The sequence below is a fragment of the Bombina bombina genome, chromosome 5 (genome assembly GCF_027579735.1).
Source record: "Bombina bombina isolate aBomBom1 chromosome 5, aBomBom1.pri, whole genome shotgun sequence".
Lineage (NCBI taxonomy): Eukaryota > Metazoa > Chordata > Amphibia > Anura > Bombinatoridae > Bombina > Bombina bombina.
The window spans coordinates 609,751,890-609,774,629 of record NC_069503.1 but is presented as its reverse complement, the minus strand read 5'-3'; positions in this window follow the sequence as shown (position 1 = coordinate 609,774,629).

The window sequence follows — 22,740 nt, the reverse complement described above, 5'->3', positions numbered from 1 at the left end:
TTAATTGTCAGATGTTTAAGAAATATAGAGAATAGCAAGGAACAATAAAAATCAATCAATACTCAGCTAATATATATTACTATTCACCCACATTTGCATAGAAAATCACATACATTCATGTAAATCAATCCCATATAATAAAATCTCCCAATAATACTATATAAAACACCCCATTTACAACAGCCTTATACATCTCACCATATAATAAAACTAAAAGTGATAAAAATACTCAAAATATATAGCATATAAACTTAATCTTCAAAACAAGTATCTATATAGTCAAATACAAGATCCCACTAATACCAATAAATATGTCCTATGTGCACAAGTGTCAAAAATAAAATTATTCCATACTTAAATATTTAATATATATTGCGACTGATTAATTAGTCTAATGTGAGATTTAAAGCTAAAATTACCAATGATAACAAGCTCCAAAATTACCAATCATAACATATTTGCCTATTATGGGCCAGATTACAAGGGGCACGCTAATGATAGGCACGGGTCACAATAAGCAGATATTACAAGTCCAAGGTAAATCACATTTACCAGAGATGGGCTAGCGTAGCCGACATTGATCTAGCTAAACCTTTATTTTCAATGGATATTGTGATCATGCTAAATAGTGCTGGTATAACAAATTGAAAGTTATAGTTTGTGCTGGAACGAAAGCCAAAACTGCAGTGGAATATAGAGTACAACTTTAAATTTAAAAAAAAAACATCAAGAACATATTACAATAAACAATTACACTCATACATTCACCTTTTTTTTGTTATTTTAAATATCACTTTAATTTTAATATTTTTTTTTTTAAAGGGATATGGAATATAGCAAGGTGTTTGACTGGGAAGGGCTCAAATGTGTGTGTGTGTAAATATATATACAGTATCTCACAAAAGTGAGTACACCCCTCACATTTTTGTAAATATTTTATTATATCTTTTCATGTGACAATACTGAAGAAATGACACTTTGCTACAATGTAAAGTAGTGAGTGTACAGCCTGTATAACAGTGTACATTTGCTGTCCCCTCAAAATAACTTAACACACAGCCATTAATGTCTAAACCATTGGCAACAAAAGTGAGTACACCCCTATGTGGAAATATTCAAATTGGGCCCAAAGTGTCAATACTTTTTGTGGCCACCATTATTTTCCAGCACTGCCTTAACCCTCTTGGGCATGGCGATCACCAGAGCTTCACAGTTTGCCACTGGAGTCCTCTTCCACTCCTCCATGTCGACATCACAGAGCTGGTGGATGTTAGAGACCTTGCACTCCCGCACCCTCCATTTGAGGATGCCCCACAGATACTCAATTGGGGTTAGGTCTGGAGACATGCTTGGCCAGTCCATCACCTTTACCCTCAGGTTCTTTAGCAAGGCAGTGGTCATCTTGGAGATGAGTTTGGGGTCGTTATCATGTTGGAATACTGCTCTGCAGCCCAGTCTCCAAAGAGAGGTGATCATGCTCTGCTTCAGTATGTCACAGTACATGATAGCATTAATGGTTCCCTCAATGAACTGTAGCTCCCCAGTGCCGGCAGCACTCATACAGGCCCAGACCATGACACTCCCACCACAATGTTTGACTGTAGGCAAGACACACTTGTCTTTGTACTCCTTACCTGATTGCCAGCACACACCCTTGACACCATCTGAAGCAAATAAGTCTATTTTGGTCTCATTGGACCACAGGGCATGGTTCAAGTAATCCATGTCCATAGTCTGCTTGTCTTCAGCAAACTGTTTGCAGGCTTTCTTGTGCATCATCTTTTGAAGAGGCTTCCTTCTGGGACGACAGCCATGCAGACCAATTTGATGCAGTGTGCGGCGTATGGTCTGAGCACTGACAGGCTGACCCCCCACCCCTTCAACCTCTACATCAATGCTGGCAGCACTCATATGTCTATTTCCCAAAGACAACCTCTGGATATGACGCTGAGCACGTGCACTCAACTTCTTTGGTCGACCATGGCGAGGCTTGTTCTGAGTGGAACCTATACTGTGTGTATGGTCTTCATCTTTATGTAGAGCAACAATTCTTTTTTTCAGATCCCCAGAGAGTTCTTTGCCATGAGGTGCAATGTTGAACTTCCAGTGACCAGTATGAGAAAGTGTAAGAGCAATAACACCAAATTTAACACATCTGCTCCCCATTTACACCTGAGGCCTTGTAACACTAACGAGTTACATGACACTGGGGAGGAAAAATAGCTAATTGGGCCCAATTTGGACATTTCCACTTAGGGGTGTACTCACTTTTGTTGCCAATGGTTTACACATTAATGGCTGTGTGTTGAATTATTTTGAGGGAACAGCAAATGTACACTGTTATACAGGCTGTACACTCACTACTTGACATTGTAGCAAAGTTTAATTTTTTCAGTGTTGTTACATGAAAATATATAATAAATATTTACAAAAATGTGAGGGGTATACTCACTCACGTGAGATACTGTGTATATATATATATATATATATATATATATATATATATATATATATATATATATGTGTGTGTATGTCTAAATATGTGTATGTATGTATGTATATATATGTTTATACATGTGTATTTACTATATGTGTAAATATGTATATACAATTTTGAGCCCTTCCCAGTCAAATACCTTGAAATATGCAACATAATTTGTAATGTGTTTTAATGTTTTTTTAAATAGAAATACTTTAAATTCCTATTCACTTAAGAAAAATGTTCCTTTAATTTTTGAATAGATATATATGATCAATGTTTGAAGCAAATATATCTATACATATATATCTATATGAATACATACATATATAGATATATTATATATATATATATATATATATATATATCACATATATATATATAAACATTTAAATATATATATATTTATATATATATATATATATATATATATATATATATATATATATATATATATATATATATATATACAATAAAATAAAAATAACTTTTTCTTCAACGTGAAAAACATACTTGAAAATATTCTTAACGCACCAAGTTTAGCGCAGTTGATATAGCAAGGTGTCAGGTTAGTGAGTTAATTTTTTACTTTCAACTTGTAATATACGCATATATCCGGTCATGCAAATTTTTTATTTTGAACTCTGCATGCGAGTGAAAAACATTTAGTCCGCCACTTAAAATCTGGCCCTATATTATTATATTATCAAAATAATAAACCGCCACAGTGCCAAACTTAAATCCCAAATTAAATATACTAGTATAATAATTATAGATATTAGTGAAAATAAATAAAATATTTTCATACAATAAAACAAATAGAATAAAAGGAAAAGTATTAGTAATAACATCCAAAGCTAATTTCAAATATATCTTCGTATAAATGCCTCATCCTTAATTTCAAATTATATGAACACAGCTATATTAGTGTTATAGAGCCTGATGAAACAGTCCTGTGAGACTGAGAAATACATCAATATGTTTTAATATGTTTTTAATAAAACCTGCTGTGTTGATACAAATACTGGTATAGTCTCTGTATCTAGAGATGTTACTAGAGGGCCTTGGGATCAGAGAAACCAGTCAAGCTAGGCATCTGGGATGTCCTAACCTGTACTTAAAACAAATAGAGATGTTCTATATTTGTGAGTGATACCTTTTACTCTTATTGACAGTTAATCTTCTTTTAAACACTGAAAAAAGTTTATTATTACAAAAAAGTTTAATCATTGAGTTAAATGGATATAGTATATGACAAGGTGTTAGACTGACAAGAGCCCAAAGGTGAATGTGCATGTGTGTGGATTTTTATGTGCCTATGTATATGTGTGCATATATGTACATACATATTTACATACTTACACACATCCTTATACACCTTTGAGCCCTTCCCAGTCGAACACCTTGTCTTGTAGAAAATTGAAGACAAATGTTTTGGTTCATAGAAAAAATATTTGCTGAATCATTTTGTCTATGATTTGCCACAAGACAAAGTGTTGGACTGGGAAGGGCTCAGAAGAGTATTACATTAAATCAAAATAAAAATGTTTATAAGATGTCAATACAGCCATTTAGAGCTGCACGTTTTTTAAACAATATTTTGTATAACCTTATTGATGATATTATGCTGGATTAATGTTCTTTCCAAGTAAAAAAGGAGCAATACGCTCTCTGTATTCAGCATTGCACCAGCAGCTCTTGTGAGTCTATGAGTGTCTATGAGTAAGCGCCACTAGGGGGCGTGAAATGCGTAAGACCTTCTGTCCACCCTGTCTGTCAGTCTGCCTTTTTATCTTATACTACGTTTCAAATAAAGGAATTATTTTTATCCAATTCCTTGTGGGTCTGTTCTGTAGTGCCTGCTACCTGTACCTCCTTTGGTGCAATGCCGTCCCCTGCAGACTCGTGGCCAATGGGCCGCCAGCAAGGGGGGTGTCAATCAACCCGATCGTACTCGATCCGGTTGAATTGTGGCGATTCCTGTCCGCCTGCTCAGAGCAAGCGGACAGGGTTATGGAGCAGCGGTCTTTAGCCCGCTGATTCATAACTGCTGTTTCTGGCGAGTCTGAAGACTCGCCAGAAACACGGGCCCACAAGCTTCATGTGGAGCTTGATAAATGGGCCTCTACGTCATCTGTTATTCTTCCATAGGTGTCGGCTTCTACATACTTCTAATTAGTTTTTTATCACCATTTTTAAAATATGTCAATCAATCATCCCTGACATGAGTTCTTCCACTCATTTGCTACATGTTCAATCATTTGGTTTAAGAAATTCTATAAAATAGTTAAAAATATTAAAAAATATTAAAAAAATATTATAAGTAACAGTTTAGAAAATGGATGACCTGACATCAAGGGGAAAAAAAATCACATTTGAACGCTGGGGATTGATAATAGAACACAGGAGGGAGCATATACGCTTTAAATGCATACTTGAATTACATTTTATACAGTTTATTTAAGGCTTGCCTCAAGTCCTGGAAATAGTTTCTTACATATGCCACACATTAAATGCCAGAATTATTTTTTTATGGGAATTTCAGATCAAATCTTTTTGATGCTAATGCATAATAAAATGTGAGCATAGCATAACTCTTCCTATCTCTCTTTATTTCCATTCCAGAAATATCAAGTTGATACTCTATGATCAAATTCCATTGGCATTTAAATAAAAGCTTTACATATAATTCCCATTTAGCTAACTTGGATCTGTAACACCATAACAATGTCACAATGTCTAAACGTTTAGAACAAGGAGGAAATATTTTCATACAATAAAACAAATAGAATAAAAGGAAAAGGAGAATGTTGGCATATTAATGTAGATATTTAAAGCAACACTTTAAATAGTGGCACCATTCTGAAACGAAATATGTTGCTCCATTGTTTAATTTTATAGAGGAGACAGAACACTATAAAATGTCTTACTGGTTACTAGTTTTGCCAGGTGATTGCCACATTTATGGTTTATCTACTTAATTCATCCCTGAGCCATTAATTTGAAAAAGAGTATTTTAATTTTTTTATAATAGGAAACGTAACTAAATTAACTTATTTTAGGGGAAAAGTAAATGATAAAGATTAGGTCCACTCGCTGGATATATTTTCTTAAAATGGGTCATCATAGTTCTTTGGTAATAAACAATTGTCAGATCTCATATTAATGTGTATCTATGTATGTAAAGTCATACAATGCTATTAAAAATAAAGCCAATGGACAAACATGAGTAAAAAAAAATGATTAGCATGATTAAGGGTGAATAACCCAAAACGTTGCTTTTGTTGTTGCTGTGTGCCTACATGCTTTTGTAAGCTAAAGAAAATAAGAGACATAAAGACAAGAATATTCCTCTTTATTTGGTGCTGTGGACTTCTGCTGTTCCAGTTTTGTTGCAGTTAAACAAAAAAGTTTGTAATTTTGCTACCTGTATTGCATAGGAAATCTATACACAACCATTTCTAAGCACTAGAGAAAAGTTCCCCAGCTCTTTGCTGGAACACTCAAGAATAAATATATGAAGCAACTCATGGTCAGAATATTTGTTGACTGAGGGTCAAAACCTGCTTTATGTGAGTGTCTCAAAGACTACCATTGCAGCACTCTCTGGCATGTTAAGGGTTGACAGAATTACCATAGAAGTTGAGAGTCTCTGTTGCTTGCTTGCAACATAATATGTGATATCAATCACTGCATGCAGAGAGTCCCTGGCTGGAGGATCCCCGCTGGAACAAGCAAGGATAAGTGAGGGTCAGAGGGCTGTAAAATGGATAATGGAGGGACTGTAATGCTCATGGGATACTCCTCTATCAGACCAAACTCGGCCAGTAGTCTTGTTATCCCGGCTTTGAGCCGGTAATTATAGGGAATATCCCAGAGCATAGAAGGTTTGCAAGATGGGGTAAGCGGCACTCACCACAGGCAGGACAGTCCTTGGTGGTGACAGGCAGGAAACCAGAGAAAGGTAGTTCAGGGGCAAACCACCAGAAAGGTCAGATAGGCAGGACCTGGCAACAGCAAGGTAGTCCAGAGGCAAACCACTAGGATGGTCAGGCAGGCAGGGTTTGGCAATAGTAAGGCAGTCCAGAGGTAAACCACTAGGATGGTCAGGCAGGCAGGGTTTGGCAAAAGTAAGGCAATCCAGAGCAATAGAGGTTAACAGGCAGAGTGGTCAGACAAGCAGAGTTCAGCAGCAGTATATCAATCCAGCAGTTAAAGTGTTAACAGGCAGAGTGGTCAGACAAGCAAGGGTCAGCAACAATATAAATGTCCAGCATAAGTATCAATAACACCCAGGAGAACAGTAAGTAACACCTATACTTGGGCAGTGATAGGTAGGGCTGAATTTTCTTACATAGGTGCCAGATTCACGCCACAGGAGATCCTGACTGGCTTTGGAATGGGGAAGCATGCGGTGATGACGTCACCGCCGCACATAGAGAGGAGCCGACTCTCCCCTAGGCAATGAGCAGACAGCAGGTGCCACGTCCCTAGCAACAGCTAGAGCAGCACAACATAGCCCCCCTCTCAAGGGTTCCCTCTGAGAACCAGAGTCGGCCTCAAAGGATGAGCAGCATGGAATCTAGAGACCAAAGATGGAGCATGCACATTATGATCCGCCACAGAGTAACCCTTCCAATGTACCAGATACTGCAGTTGTCTGTGCCTGAATCTGGAGTCCAGGATCTTAGCAACCTCATATTCAGGGTCTCCATGGACCAAGAGCAGAGGAGGAGGAGCTCAGAGCAGGGTATATCTATTCTTGATGTAAGGCTTGAGTAGTGAGATGTGGAAGACTGGTGTATGCATAGGGTTTTGGGCAATGCCACTTTGTAGGCAATAGGAGACAGTCTTTTCAGGACTTTGTAAGGACCAATAAACCTAGGCCCCAATTTGTGACAGGGTTGACGTAGATGAATATGTCGAGTAGAGACCCAAATACGTTCACCTACTGAGATGGCACGTACAGCAGCTCTATGACGATCAGAATTTTTTTTATATCTAGAGACAGCTGAATGTAGCTGAGAGCAAATAGGTTGCCAATGAGTGGTGAGTTCAGTAATGTGTCCGCCTGCAGCATGAACCCCAATGGACTGAGCAGAAAGAGGGAAGACACAAGGTTGATACCCTGCTGCGGCTTGAAATGGAGAACATCGAAGAGAAGAGTGCCAATAAGTGTTTCTTGCCAGCTCCGCTAGGGGTAACAACTCGGACCAGTTGGTATGAAGAGCGTTGACAAAGGCTCTAAGATAAGCCTCAAGATCCTGGTTTACTCTCTCAGTTAGTCCACTGGTCTGAGGATGGTAGCTCGAAGACAAGGAAACAGTGGTTCCAATCAACTTGCAAAAGGCTCTCCAAAATGTAGAGATGAATTGTGGACCTCTGTCAGAAACAATATTCACAGGAATGCCATGAAGTCATACCACATGCAGAAGAAAAAGAGACAATAATTTTTGGGCAGAAGGTAGTTTTGTTAGGTGTGCAAAATAAGCCAGTCTGGAAAAGCGATCCACCACAACCCAGATAACTGTATGGTGGTCAGAAGGAGGAAGGTCCACAATGAAATTCATTGTTATGTGTGTCCATGGTCGTTTCGGAATGGACAATGGTTGGAGCAAGTCGGGATGCAAGAATCGGGGAGTTTTGTTGGCAGCACAAGCTGTGCAGGCTTTTACATAATCCTGAGCATCAGAGTTCATATTAGGCCACCATACGTATTGGGAAAGATGCTTAACAGTCCTAGTGAAACCAGGATGTACTGAGAGTTTACTGTCATGAGCCCAGGACAGTACAGGAGTGCGTAGGTTCAGAGGTACAAAAAAGATATCGGAAGCCATGGGGATTTAGGATGTTTACTAGACTGGGCACGTTGCAGTCTTTGAAGGAGGGTGGTATTCAATTGAGCAACCACACAGGAGGGAGGTATGATGTGTTCAATGGGAGCTTCAGAGGAATCACTTGAGTGAGGAAACTGATGGGAAAGGGCATCCGCCTTCTTGTTTTTGGTCCTAGGAAGATAAGAGACCACAAAGTTAAAATGGAAAAAGAACAAGGCCCATCTGGCCTGTCGAGGATTGAGTTGATGAGCAGTCTCTAGGTAAGTCAGATTCTTGTGGTCGGTGAGAATCTGAATGGGATTAATGATGCCTTTTAACCAATGAAGCCATTCAGTCAAGGCCATCTTAATGGCTAAGAGTTAACGATTACCCACATCGTAATTCCTCTCTGCAGGAGTAAAACATTTGGAAAAAAGGCTACAGGGTGCGACTTGGAGGTTCAAGGATGCCTTTGGGTTAAAACTGCTCCAGCCCCTATCTTGGATGCATCAACCTCTAGAGTCAACTGTAGGTCAGGATCAGGATGGCGGAGCACAGGAGCAGAACAGAAAGCCTTTTTAAGACAAGTGAAGGCATATATGGCTTCAGGGGGCCAATGTTTACAGTCTTTGTTCTGTTTTGTCAATTCTGTGAGAGGAGCGACTGTTTGAGAAAAGTTCTTTATAAACTTGCGGTAATAATTGGAGAATCTCTGCAATTCCTTTAATGAAGTAGATGAAGTAGGTTGAGGCCACTCTAAAACTGCGGTGAGTTTAGCAGGATCCATGGCAAAACCTTCTTTCTAGATAACATAACCAAGGAACAGGATCTGAACTTGGTCAAACTCACATTTTTCGAGTTTGGCTACCAAAGAATTGTCTCTGGGACAATGAGGTACTTGTCTCACATGCTTATGATGCTCCTCCAGAGTTGAAGAGAAAATAAGGATGTCATCCCGGTAGACAATGAGTAGGTCACGGAAGACATAGTTTAAAATTCCTGGAAGACTGCAAAGGCATTACACAGCCCAAAGGGCATTACGAGGTATTCATAATGCCCTGATCTTGTGTTGAAGGCGGTCTTCCATTCGTGGCCTGGGAAGATACGGATCAGATTGTATGCCCCACGTTAGTCCAGCTTGGTGAAGAAGCGAGCATTCTGGAGTGAGTCATAGAGCTTGGTGATCAAAGGAATGGGATAGCGGTTCTTGATAGTTATGTTGTTCAAGGCCCTGTAGTCAATGAAGGGTCTGAGCCCACCATCCTTCTTACTGACGAAAAAGAAGTCTGCCCCAGTGGGAGAGGAGGAAGGGCGAATGAAGCTTTTAGCTAGGTTTTCTTGGATATACTCCTCCATGGATTTGGTTTCGGCTTTGGAGAGTGGATAAGTCCTCCCTTTAGGAAGTGGGGCTCTGGGGAAGAGGTCAATCTTGCAGTCATACGGACGGTGGGGTGGTAGCATGTCAGCTGCTTTTTTCTCAAACACATCTGCGAAGTCCCTATGTACAGAGGGAAGGTTTGGAGGAGTCTGTATGTTGGCTATGGGGATGCAGAGCAGAGGAGTGACTTTAGCAAGGCAGGAATGGAAACAGGAGGTACCCCAGGAGGCCAGTTGTCCTTCAGCCCAGTCGAACTGTGGACTGTGTATACGAAGAAAAGGAAAGCCAAGGATAACAGGCTGTGCTGGGGGATGAATGACCTCAAACTGCAGCTGTTCGGTATGAAGGACTCCCACAGTCAGGGTCAGGGGTACTAACTCAAAATGGATCAACCCTGAACCAAGGAGGGTGCCATCCAGGGTAGTTATTTTGAGACAATGTCTCTTCTGCAGAAGAGGCAAGCCAGCTTGAATCATAAAATGGTGATCCAGAAAGTTTCCAGGTGCCCCTGAATCAATGAAAGCTTGAGTGTGGATAGTAATCTGAATGAAGGTAAGGGTTACAGGTACCAGAATCCGAGTGGAATGAGGGGATTTAGTAGTGATCATGCTTAGAGGTACCCCAGTAATATCCCCTAAGCATTGGCTTTTCCTGGCCGGATGTCACAGTTCTTTAGTTGGTGGGTGTTACATCCACAAAAAAAGCATAGTCTCAATCTCCTTCTTCTCTGTCTTTCAGATTCTGAAGGTTTGAAGGAGGAGAGATCCATGGGTTCCTCCACTAGGGTAACTGGAGCTGTTGAAGGGGTAGAGGATACTGCTGAAACCAGACGAATGGGAGGACAGGTGGGAAGGACCCTCTTAGTTCTATCTCTCTCAGCTTGTCTCTCTTGGAAGCGAGAGTCCAGACTGATACAAAGCGTTATAAAGTCATCCAAAGAAGAAGGAACATCACGGTAAGTGAGTTCATCTTTGATGCATTCATTCAGACCCCTCGTAAAGGCTGCCTTGAGAGCACTACCATCCCAAGTGGTTTCAAGTGCCAAGGTGCGAAACTCGATGGCGAATTGTGCCACAGTTCTATTGCCCTGGCGGAAGTCTAGGAGAGAAAATTCTGCAGCAAAGGTACGGTCAGAAGTCCCAAACACAGAAGATAATGCAGAAATGAAAGTATCAGCATTATGCAGGAGTGGAGCGTTCTGTTCCAAAAGGGGAGAGACCCAGGCTAGGTAATTGTCTTTCAGTAAGGAACTGATAAAGGTGACCCTTGACTGGTGAGACCGAAAGGTGTGAGGATCATTGCGGAAAATCAGCCTGCATTGGTTAAGAAAACCCTTGCAATCAGTAGTACCTTTATATTTGTCAGGCAATAGTATCCGGGTATACTTCCAGAAGCAGAGGAAGAAGTCGCAGTGCTAGGAGCAAAGACTGATGGTACAACAACAGGAGCGGTATTCCTCGCTGTAAAGAGAGATGAGCGGTTATAGCCTCTAGCTTGGAATCCAAATTCTTCAACTGTGTGTTATGGGTTCCCAACATCTGTCCCTGAAGATAAACTGCTTGTGCCACCTCATCTGGCTCCATGGCCCAAGTATAATGTAATGCTCGTGGGATACTCCTCTATCAGACCGAACTCGGCCAGTCGTCTTGTTATCCTGGCGTCGAGCTGGAATAATTGGGAATATCCCAGAGCAGAGAAGGTTTGCAAGATGGGGTAAGCGGTACTCACCACAGGCAAGACAGTCCTCGGCGGTAACACTCAGGAAACCAGAGAAAGGTAGTTTAGGGGCAAACCACCAGAAAGGCCAGATAGGCAGGACCTGGCAACAGCAAGGCAGTCCAGAGGAAAACCACTAGAATGGTCAGGCAGGCAGGGTTTGCCAATAGTAAGGCAGTTCAGAGCAATAGGGGTTAACAGGCAGAGTGGTTAGACAAGTAGAGTTCAACAGCAGTATATCAATCCAGCAGTTAAAGGGTTAACAGGCAGAGTGGTCAGACAAGCAAGGGTCAGCAACATATATAATATAACAGTCCAGCATAAGAATCAATAACACCCAGGTGAACAGTAAGTAACACCTATACTTGGGCAGTGATATGTAGGACTGAAGTTACTTACATAGGTGCCAGATTCGCGTCACAGGAGATCCTGACCAGCTTCTGAATGGGGAAGTGTGTGGCGATGATGTCACCGCCGCACGCAGAAAGGAGCCGACTCCCCCCTAGGCAACGAGCAGACAGCAGGCGCCGCGTCCCTAGCAATAGCTAGAGCGGCGCGACAGGGACACAATAGTATTTTCTGTTGTCATATCCTAGATTAATATAAATAAACTTGGGCAATGTATCAGTCTTTGGAAATATCTGAGCTTCGCCATTCTTAATACTACTCTCTTATTATTATTGTTTATTTATATAGTGCTGCAAAATTGTCTCTCGGACAATAGTGTGTCTTCTAATGGCATCAGCCCTTGCTGCCTCTGGCTGTATCTCCCTCTGGATTGTACCAATATCTACCTATAATACAGGTCATGTGGATTAGAATACACCTATAGCCTGACCCATATGGACAATCATATGTAGGGCTGCTCTCCATTGATGAATCTTTTGAATCCTTGCTAATTTTCTAGGTATGAATTGAATACCCAGTGTCTACACCCTCAAAAAATAATTTTTCAAAGTTTTTCACTACAGCATCTAAAGCTTCTCCCAAGCTGAGAAATATTTTAATAAATGCATATTTTATGCAGAATTATAAAAACATTACAAATACAAAACAACCCATTGTTGACATGTGTGGACCCATATTGCACATAAGCAGAAAAAAAACACCTGAACACCATGCAAAAGTTTTGTATCTTACCTAAAAAGCATGAATTTGTTAGTTATATTGAAATCAAATGTTTTTTAAACAATGTTGAATGTATGTATACAATATATGTTCATCTGGTAACTTTTATGCTACAGGTATTAGATAACATGCAGCCAGATTACGAGTTTTGCCTTATGAGTGGCTCGCTACTAAAATAAAATAACAAGTTATTTCCACCGCTCACCTTTAATAGCGTTGCTATTACAGGTTTGCAAAAAAAACGGCGTTTGTGGGCAATATGGCAGCGTTGAGCTCCATACCGCACACAAATACCAGCGTTGCTTTGAGCTGCTTTGACGTGCTCGTGCACGATTTCCCCATAGACATCAATGGGGAGAGCCGGCTAAAAAAAAGCCTAACACCTGCAATGACGGAATGTAAAGCTCCGTAACGCAGCCCCATTGATGTCTATGGGGAAAGAAAATGTATGTTTAAACCTAACACCCTAACATAAACCCCAAGTCTAAACACCTCTAATCTGTCGCCCCCAACGTCGCCGCTGCCACTATACTAAAGTTATTAACCCCTAAACCTCTGGCCTCCCACATCACTAACACTAAATAAATATATTAACCCCTAAACCCAACCCTTACCCAAGTCTAACCCTAACCCTAATGTAACCCTAACACCCCTAACTTTAACATAATTAAAATAAATCTAAATAAAACCTACTATTAATAACTAAATAATTCCTATTTAAAACTAAATACTTACCTGTAAAACTAATAATTATATTGTATCTATCTTAGGTTTTATTTTTATTTCACATCTAAGTTTGTTTTATTTTAACAAGGTAGACTAGTTAGTAAATAGTTATTAACTATTTACTAGCTATCTAGTTAAAATAAAGACAAATTTACCTGTAAAATAAAACCTAACCTGAGTTACACTAACACCTAACAGTACAATAAAATTAAATAGATTAAATTAAAAAAATACATTCATCGAAATTACAAAAAATAATAAACACTAAATTACACAAAATAAAAAAAGAAATGATCAAAAATAAAAACAAATTACTCCTAATCTAATAGCCCTATCAAAATAAAAAAGCCCTCCCAAAATAAAAAAAAAACCCTAGCCTACACTAAACTGCCAATAGCTCTTAAAAGGGCCTTTTGCGGGGCATTGTACAAAATTACCAAGAGATAACCTGCGCCAAAATAAAACCGCTACACACACTCCAATGGGTTAATATAAGGTCTCTCAAATCCTTAACATTAGACAATTGGAAAGAAATAGAAAACCAAGGAGCGCTACCAAAAGCTAAAGTGTAGCTGTATTGGATAATTCTATTTATGTGAATGATTTAATACAAGGTTTAAAAAAGAATTGATTAATGAACTACGGGCAAACTCAGAAAATTAACCACAGATGCTAGATACCAGTTCGAATTTATCAAGTCTAGCTCAACGTCTAAATTTAGACGTTGAGCTAGACTTGATAAATTCGAACTGGTATCTGGCATCTGTGGTTAATTTTCTGCTTTTGCGGGGCATTGCCCCAAAGAAATCAGCTCTTTTACCTGTAAAAAAAAATACAAACAACCCCCCAACAGTAAAACTCACCACCCACACAACCAACCCCCGAATAAAATCCTATCTAAATAAACCAAAGCTCCTCATTGCCCTGGAAAGGGCATTTGGATGGGCATTGCCCTTAAAAGGGCATTTAGCTCTTTTACGTTGCGCAAAACCCTAAGCTAAAAATAAAACCCGTTGGTTTGTAAAGCACTTTTATTGCTCTTGAGAAAGACGGCTGGGACCGTTGAAACGCTTTTGCGTTGAGCCAAATAAAGACAAACTTTTTTACTGAATCTGTGATATTGTCTTTTCATATTGGGAAGGAGCCGGTAACCTGCAATATACACTGTGAGTAGATATTCACCTTTGTATGGTGTATTGCCTGATATTTCAGCACCACTATTTTGCACCTAGAGTTATACAACCGAGGAAGGAAAGGAAGATACCAACGACTGATACAAGCTGAACCAGTGCCTCCAGCTAGCACACCTGAAAAATAAAACCCACCCAATAAACCCTTAAAAAAACCTAACACTAACCCCCGAAGATCCACTTACAGTTTTTTAAGACCGGACATCCATCCTCATTCAGCCGGTGAAGTCTTCATCCAAGCGGCAAGAAGTCCTTAACGAAGCCGGGAGAAGTCTTCATCCAAGCAGCAAGAAGTCGTCCTCCAGGCGGACAGAAGTCTTCATCCAGACGGCATCTTCTATCTTCATCCTTCCGACGCGGAGCGGCTCTATCTTCAAGACATCCGGCACGGAGCATCCTCTTCATACGGTCCCAGCCGTACACTGAAGGTTCCCTTTAAGGGACGTCATCCAAGATGGCGTTCCTTGAATTACGATTAGCTGCTAGAATTCTATCAGCCAATCGGAATTAAAGGGTAAAAAATCCTATTGGCTGATGCAATCAGCCAATAGGATTGAGCTTCAATCCTATTGGCTGATCCAATCAGCCAATAGGATTGAGCTCGCATTCTACTGGCTGTTCCAATCAGTGTTTTTTAAGGGTTTATTGGGTGGGTTTTATTTTTAGATTAGGGACTTTGGGCACCGTAAAAGAGCTGAATGCCCTTTTAAGGGCAATGCCCATCCAAATGCCCTTTTCAGGGCAATGGGGAGCTTAGGTTTGTTAAGGAGGTTTTTATTTGGGGGGGGGTTGGTTGTGTGGGTGTTGGGTTTTACTGTTGGGGGGTTGTTTGTATATATTTTTTTAAAGGTAAAAGAGCTGATTTCTTTGTGGCAATGCCCCGCAAAAGGCCCATTTAAGGGCTATTGGCAGTTTAGTGTAGGCTAGGTTTTTTTTTTATTTTGGGCTTTTTTTTTTATTTTGATAGGGCTATTAGATTAGGTGTAATTAGTTTAAATATCTGATAATGTCTTTTTTTATTTTGTGTAATTTAGTGTTTATTATTTTTTGTAATTTAGATAAATGTATTTTTTAAATTCAATTTATTTAATTTTAGTGTAATGTTAGGTTTAACTGTTAGACAGGTTAGGTTTTATTTTACAGGTAAATTTGTATTTATTTTTACTAGGTAGTTAGTAAATAGTTAATAACTATTTACTAACTAATCAAGATAGTTAAAATTAATACAAGCTTACCTGTGAAATAAAAATAAAACCTAAGATAGCTACAATGTAACTATTAGTTATATTGTAGCTAGCTTAGGTTTTTTTTTACAGGTATTTATTTTTAAATAGGAATAATTTATGTATTAATTGTAATTTTTATTTGGAATTATTTTAATTATGTTAAAGTTAGTGGGTGTTAGGGTTAGGGGTACGTTAGGGTTAGATTTAGGGGTTAATACGTAACTTTAGTATAGTGGCGGCGACATTGGGGGCAGCAGATTAGGGGTTAATAAGTGTAGTTAGCTGGCGGGGATTTTGGGGGCAACAGATTAGGGGTTAATAACAGTAATGTAGGTTGCGGCGATGTTAGGGACAGCAGATTAGGGGTTAATAAGTGTATGTAGGTGGCGACGACATTGGGGGCAGCAGATTAGGGGTTAATAATATTTAACTAGTGTAGTATAGTGTTTGCAATGTGGGAGTGCGGCGGTTTAGGAATTAATATGTTTATTATAGTGACGGCGATGTCCGGAGCGGCAGAGTAGGGGTTAATAATTTTATTATAGTGTTTGAGATGCGGGAGGGCCTCGGTTTGGGGGTTAATAGGTAGTTTATGGGTGTTAGTGTACTTTGTAACACTTTAGGTGGCGGTACAGATCTTGTATTTATAGGCTGTACCGCTCACTTTTTGGCTAGATGGGAAAACTCGTAATACCGGCGCTATGGAAGTCCCATTGAAAAAGGACTTTTGAAAGGTGCGGTAGTTACGTTGTGTGACGGCCAACAAGGTGTGCGGTACAGCTATACTTACAGCGGTAGTGAAAAAGAGCCATAACTATGCTTTTTCACCATAACGCAAAACTCATAATCTAGCCGATAGTTTTATCTGAATGTTGTGAGGTGAATTCAAAATGTAGATTTTTTTTCTCTGTGTGTTGCTGTTTTGCTTCTCCATTCCTTACTATGAAGTCCTCCAGCAATCAAATACCTGCACACTAAGTCCAAACATTGTCACGACAGTGCATTTAAAATTGCATGCACCTACATTATTGAATATGTAAACTGGAACACACCTTTGCTTTCGTGAGTTCAACAATGTAGGCGCAAGTACTTTGAAATGCACTGTTGTGTTTGGACTTGTTCATGGAGGTGCATATCTTCTACAGCTCCTAGGTAGATACTATGGGGCATATTTATCAATGTGCAAGCGGACATGATACTAAGTAGAGTATAATGTCCACCTCACATCGATAAATGCCGACAGCATACGCTGTTGGCATTTATCATTGCACCAGCAGTTCACCAGAACTGCTGGTGCAATGCCGCTCCCTGTAGATTTGCAGGGAGTGTCAATCAACCCGATCATATTCGATCGGGTTGATTTCTGTCCGTGGCCTCAGAGCAGGCGGACAAGTTATGGAGTAGCGGTCTTTAGACCGCTGCTTCATAACTTCTGTTTCCGGCGAGCCTGAAACAAGGGGCATCAAGCTCCATACGGAGCTTCATAAATATGCCCTAATGTTGCAAGGGAGTGGTTTCACACATTACAGTTTCAGTTAATTTTAAATCCAGTATAAAAGATATTATAAGTACTTTCTATAAAAATCCATCTTGTTTTGAGAGCATGCCCAAATGGAAATGGCTTTTAAACAAACAATATACAGTGGGGCAAAAAAGTATTTAGTCAGCCACCAATTGTGCAAGTTCTCCCACTTAACAAGATGAGAGAGGCCTGTAATTTTCATCATAGGTATACCTCAACTATGAGAGACAGAATGTGGAAACAAATCCAGACAACCACATTGTCTGATTTGAAAATAATTTATTTGCAAATTATGGTGGAAAATAAGTATTTGGTCAATATCAAAAGTTCATCTCAATACTTTGTTATATATCCTTTGTTGGCAATGACAGAGGTCAAACGTTTTCTGTAAGGCTTCACAAGGTTGTCGCACACTGTTGCTGGTAGGTTGGCCTATTCCTGCATGCAGATCTTCTCTAGAGCAGTGATGTTTTGGGGCTGTCACTGGGCAACATGGACTTTTAACTCCCTCCAAAGGTTTTCTATGGGTTTGAGATCTGGAGACTGGCTAGGCCACTCCAGGACATTGAAATGCTTCTTACTAAGCTACTCCTTCATTGCCCGGGAGGTGTGTTTGGGATCATTGTCATGCTGAAAGACCCAGCCACGTTTCATCTTCAATGTCCTTGCTGATGGAAGGAGGTTTGCACTCAAAATCTCAAGATACATGGCCCCATTCATTCTTTCATGTACACGGATCAGTTGTCCTGTTCCCTTTGCAGAGAAACAGCCCCAAAGCATGATGTTGCCACCCCCATGCTTCACAGTAGGTATGATGTTCTTTGGTTGCAACTCAGCATTCTCTCTCCTCCAAACACGAAGAGTTGTGTTTCTACCAAACAGTTCTACTTTGGTTTCATCTGACCATATGACATTCTCCCAATCTGCTTCTGGATCATCCAAATGCTCTCTAGCATACTTCAGACTGGCCCGGACATGTACTGGCTTAAGCAGGGGGACACGTCTGGCACTGCAGGATCTGAGTCCCTGGCGGCGTAGTTTGTTACTGATGGTAGCCTTTGTTACGTTGGTCCCAGCTCTCTGCAGGTCATTCACTAGGTCCATCCATGTGGTTCTGGCATGTTTGCTCACCGTTCTTGTGATCATTTTGACCCCACGGGGTGAGAACTTACGTGGAGCCCCAGATCGAGGGAGATTATCAGTGGTCTTGTATGTCTTCCATTTTCTAATTATTGCTCCCACAGTTGATTTCTTCACACCAAGCTACTTGCTTATTGCAGATTCAGTCTTCCCAGCCTGGTGCAGGTCTACAATTTTGTTTCTGGTGTCCATCGACAGCTCTTTGGTCTTCACCATAGTGAAGTTTGGAGTGTGACTGTTTGAGGTTATGGACAGGTGTCTTTTATACTGATAACAAGTTCAAACAGGTGCCATTAATACAGGTAATGAGTGGAGGAGTCTCTTAAAGAAGAAGATACAGGTCTGTGAGAGCCAGAAATCTTGCTTGTTTGTAGGTGACCAAATACTTATTTTCCACCACAATATGCAAATAAATTATTTCCAAATCAGACAATGTGATTGTCTGGATTTGTTTCCACATTTTGTCTCTCATAGTTGAGGCATACCTATGATGAAAATGACAGGCCTCTCAACTTGCACAATTGGTGGCTGACTAAATACTTTTTTGCCCCACTGTAAATAAATATTGTAAAAAAAACAATGCTTGTCAAAGTTTAAAAGTGACCAATTGTGCCCAATCTCCCCATCATGACAACATACAATATGAATTCATATGGTTTAGCAGTGGTGCAGATGGCAATAGATTACAAAAGGTTCATATGAAAGTTGCAATTGCGCAATCCCGTTTTAAAACCAGATTTGAAAACACCAGTACTGTTAGTGGCAAAAACGAGTGTGACTTGTAATGAGATATTAAAATTAAAAACATTTGTAGTTGTTGGTGTCCTGATGTGACTATTGAAGTATGCCCATCATGTCAAGATACATATGGCATTCATATGGTTAATCAGTGTAATGGATTAGATATGAGAATTTGTTTTCTTACAAAAACCAATTTGCAAAGAAAATTCAGATGTTCATTTAGTTTTAACAAAACAAATATCAGAATGAATGCACTAACTTATTTAAAGAATAATGAATATAATTCATGAATATACTTGTTATTATTTAAATTAGGTGTATTACTTACCTGTAGTACGCTGGGGAGCCGCCCTTATCCTCTTCTGAAGAGACTCCAGGGCCTGCACTATTGCTCCTATTAGCGTGGCTTCCCAGCACGCTACAAGTACATAAGCATGGCAGATCCCTTCTCCTATAGCACAGGCATGGGGTGCGCTCATCCGGCCTTCTTTACAGAGTCCAGGGCCGCTCTAATAGGAGAAGAGGCCCTGGAATCTATGAAGAAGGGTTGGATTAGCCCCCACCCCTATTTTGTGCTACAATAATAGTAATTTCCTTACAATCAAAAGAAACAACACATCATGGGGCCTATTTATCAAGCCGTCAACCGCAAATACACTGGAATTCCACAGCGCAATTGTGGCGAGCTTAATTCGCCTTATTTATCAAAGGCTACAGACCGGCAAAAGTAGAATTTTGTGACGTAACATACGATCTGCCGGTCTCAGTCCGACACAGATCGATGCTTACGTCAATACAGATGTTCCGAATGCAAATTCGGCACTATCTGACTACTTTTACTAGTTAACAAATGTCTACCAGGTATGCTCGCCACTATTCCGGCCCAGCGTACCTGGTTTACAATCCGCTGCCCTGGAGGTGGCGGATGCCATAGGAATCAATGGGAGTCTGAAAGCAGCGAGAGTTATGTTCGCTGCTGCCCAATATTCCATTGATTCCTATGGGAGAATAAAAGTTACGTTTACACCTAACACCTTACACCTAACACCCTAACATGTACCCCGAGTCTAAACACCCTAATCTGCCGCCCCCTACACCGCAGCCACCTACATTATACTTATTAACCTCTAATCTGCCGCCCCGACATCGCCACCACCTACATAAAAGTATTAACCCCTATTCCGCCGCTCCTGGAGCCCACCGCAACTAAATAAATGTATTAACCAATAAACCGCCAGCCCCCCACATCGCCATAAACTAAATTAACCTATTAATCCCTAAACCTAACAACCCGCTAACTGTACATTAAATATTAACTCTTATAATAAATTTAAACTTACCTTTAGATTTAATTTAAACTATATTAAACTAATAATTAACCTACCCTAACTATTATAATAAAATTACATTAAACTATATTAAATTAATAATTAATCTAACCTAACTTTTATACTAAAATTACATTAAACTACAAATTAAATTAACTATATTATATATTTAAACACCTAACCCTACTCAAATTATTTAATTCTACACTTAAAAATTACAAAGTTACAAAAAACTAAGTTACAAAAAATAACAAACACTAAGTTACACAAGAAACTAAACACTGTTACAAAAAATAAAAAATAAATTATCAAAGCTTTAAACTAATTACACCTAATCTAAGGGCCCTATGAAAATAAAAAAGCCCCCCCCCCCCCCCAAATAAACCCCCCTAGCCTACAATAAACTACAAATGGCCCTTAATAGGGCCTTTTGCGGGGCATTGCCTTAAAGTAATCAGCTCTTTTACCTGTAAAAAAAAAATACAAACAACCCCCCAACAGTAAAACCCACCACCCACACAACCAACCCCCCAAATAAAACCCTAACTAAAAAAATTAAGCTCCCAATTGCCCTGAAAAGAGCATTTGGATGGGCATTGCCCTTAAAAGGGCATTTAGCTCTATTGCAGCCCAAGTCCTAATCTAAAACTAAAACCCACCCAATAAACCCTTAAAAAAATCCTTACACTAACCCCAGAAGATTCACTTACAGTTTTGAAGATCCGACATCCATCCTCCAAGAAGCCGGGAGAAGTCCTCAACGAAGCGGCCAAAGTCTTCATCCAATCAGCCAATAGAATGCAAGCTCAATCCTATTGGCTGATTGCAACAGGCAATAGGATTTTTTCAACCTTAATTCCGATTGGCTAATAGAATTCTATCAGCCAATCGGAATCTAAGGGACACCATCTTGGATGACGTCACTTAAAGGAACCTTCATTCGTCGGTAGTCGTCGTAAGGAAGAGGATGCTCCACATCGGATGTCTTGAAGATGGACCCGCTCTGCGCCGGATGGATGAAGATAGAAGATGCCGTCTGGGTGAAGACTTCTGCGGGCTTGGATGAAGACTTTGGCTGATTCGTTGAGGACTTCTCCCTGTTGCAATCAGCCAATAGGATTTTTTCAACCTCTATTCCGATTGGCTAATAGAATTCTAAGGGACACCATCTTGGATGACATCACTTAAAGGAACCTTCATTCGTCGGTAGTCGTCGGAAGGAAGAGGATACTCCGCGTCGGATGTCTTGAAGATGGACCCGCTCCGGGTCGGATGGATGAAGATAAAAGATGCTGTCTGGATGAAGACTTCTGCCCGTCTGGAGGACCACTTCGCCCGGCTTGAATGAAGACTTCTCCCGGCTTCGTTGAGGACTTCGGCCCGGTTGGATGAAGACTTCTGCTGCTTCCTTGAGGATGGATGTCCGGTTTTTTAAGGGTGCATTGGGTGGGTTTTATTTTTAGGGCTTTGAGGCGCAAAAGAGCTAACTGACATTTTAAGGGCAATGCCCATCCAAATGCCCTTTTCAGGGCAATGGGGAGCTTAGGTTTTTTTAGTTATTATATTATTTGGGGGGTTGGTTGTGTGGGTGGTGGGTTTTACTGTTGGGGTGGTTGTTTGTATTTTTTTTTTTCAGGTAAAAGAGCTGATTTCTTTGGGGCAATGCCCCGCTAAAGGCCCTTTTAAGGGCTATTAGTTTAGTTTAGGCTAGGGGGTTTTATTATTTTGGGGGGGGGGCTTATTTTATTTTGATAGGGCTATTAGATTAGGTGTAATTAGTTTAAAGATATTGTAATTTGTTTTTTATTATTTTCTGTATTTTTTTTTTTGTAATTTAGATAATTGTATATAATTTATTTAATTGTATTTAAGTTTAGGTAAATTTAGGTAATTTAGTTTATTATAATGTAGTGTTAGGTGTTATTGTAACTTAGGTTAGGTTTTATTTTACAGGTACTTTTGTATTTATTTTAGCTAGGTAGTTATTAAATAGTTAATAACTATTTAATAACTATTTAATACTTTTATTAGAGTGGCGGTGGGCTCCGGGAGTGGCAGGATAGGGGTTAATACATTTATTAGAGTGACGGTGGGCTCCAGGAGCGGCAGTTTAGGGGTTAATAATTTTATTTAGGTGCGGCGGGGTCCGTGAGCAGCGGGATAGGGGTAAAACAGTGTAGTATAGTGTGGATGTTTGGTGACAGTATACCAATAAAGCTGGGAAAAAGCCGAAGTGCAGCGAGATCGATAACTGTCAGTTAACAACAGTCCGCTGCTCATCGCCCCGTACTTGGTGCGCGGCTTTCTGACAGGTTTTTTGTTAAATATGGAGAACGTATTCAGGTCCGCG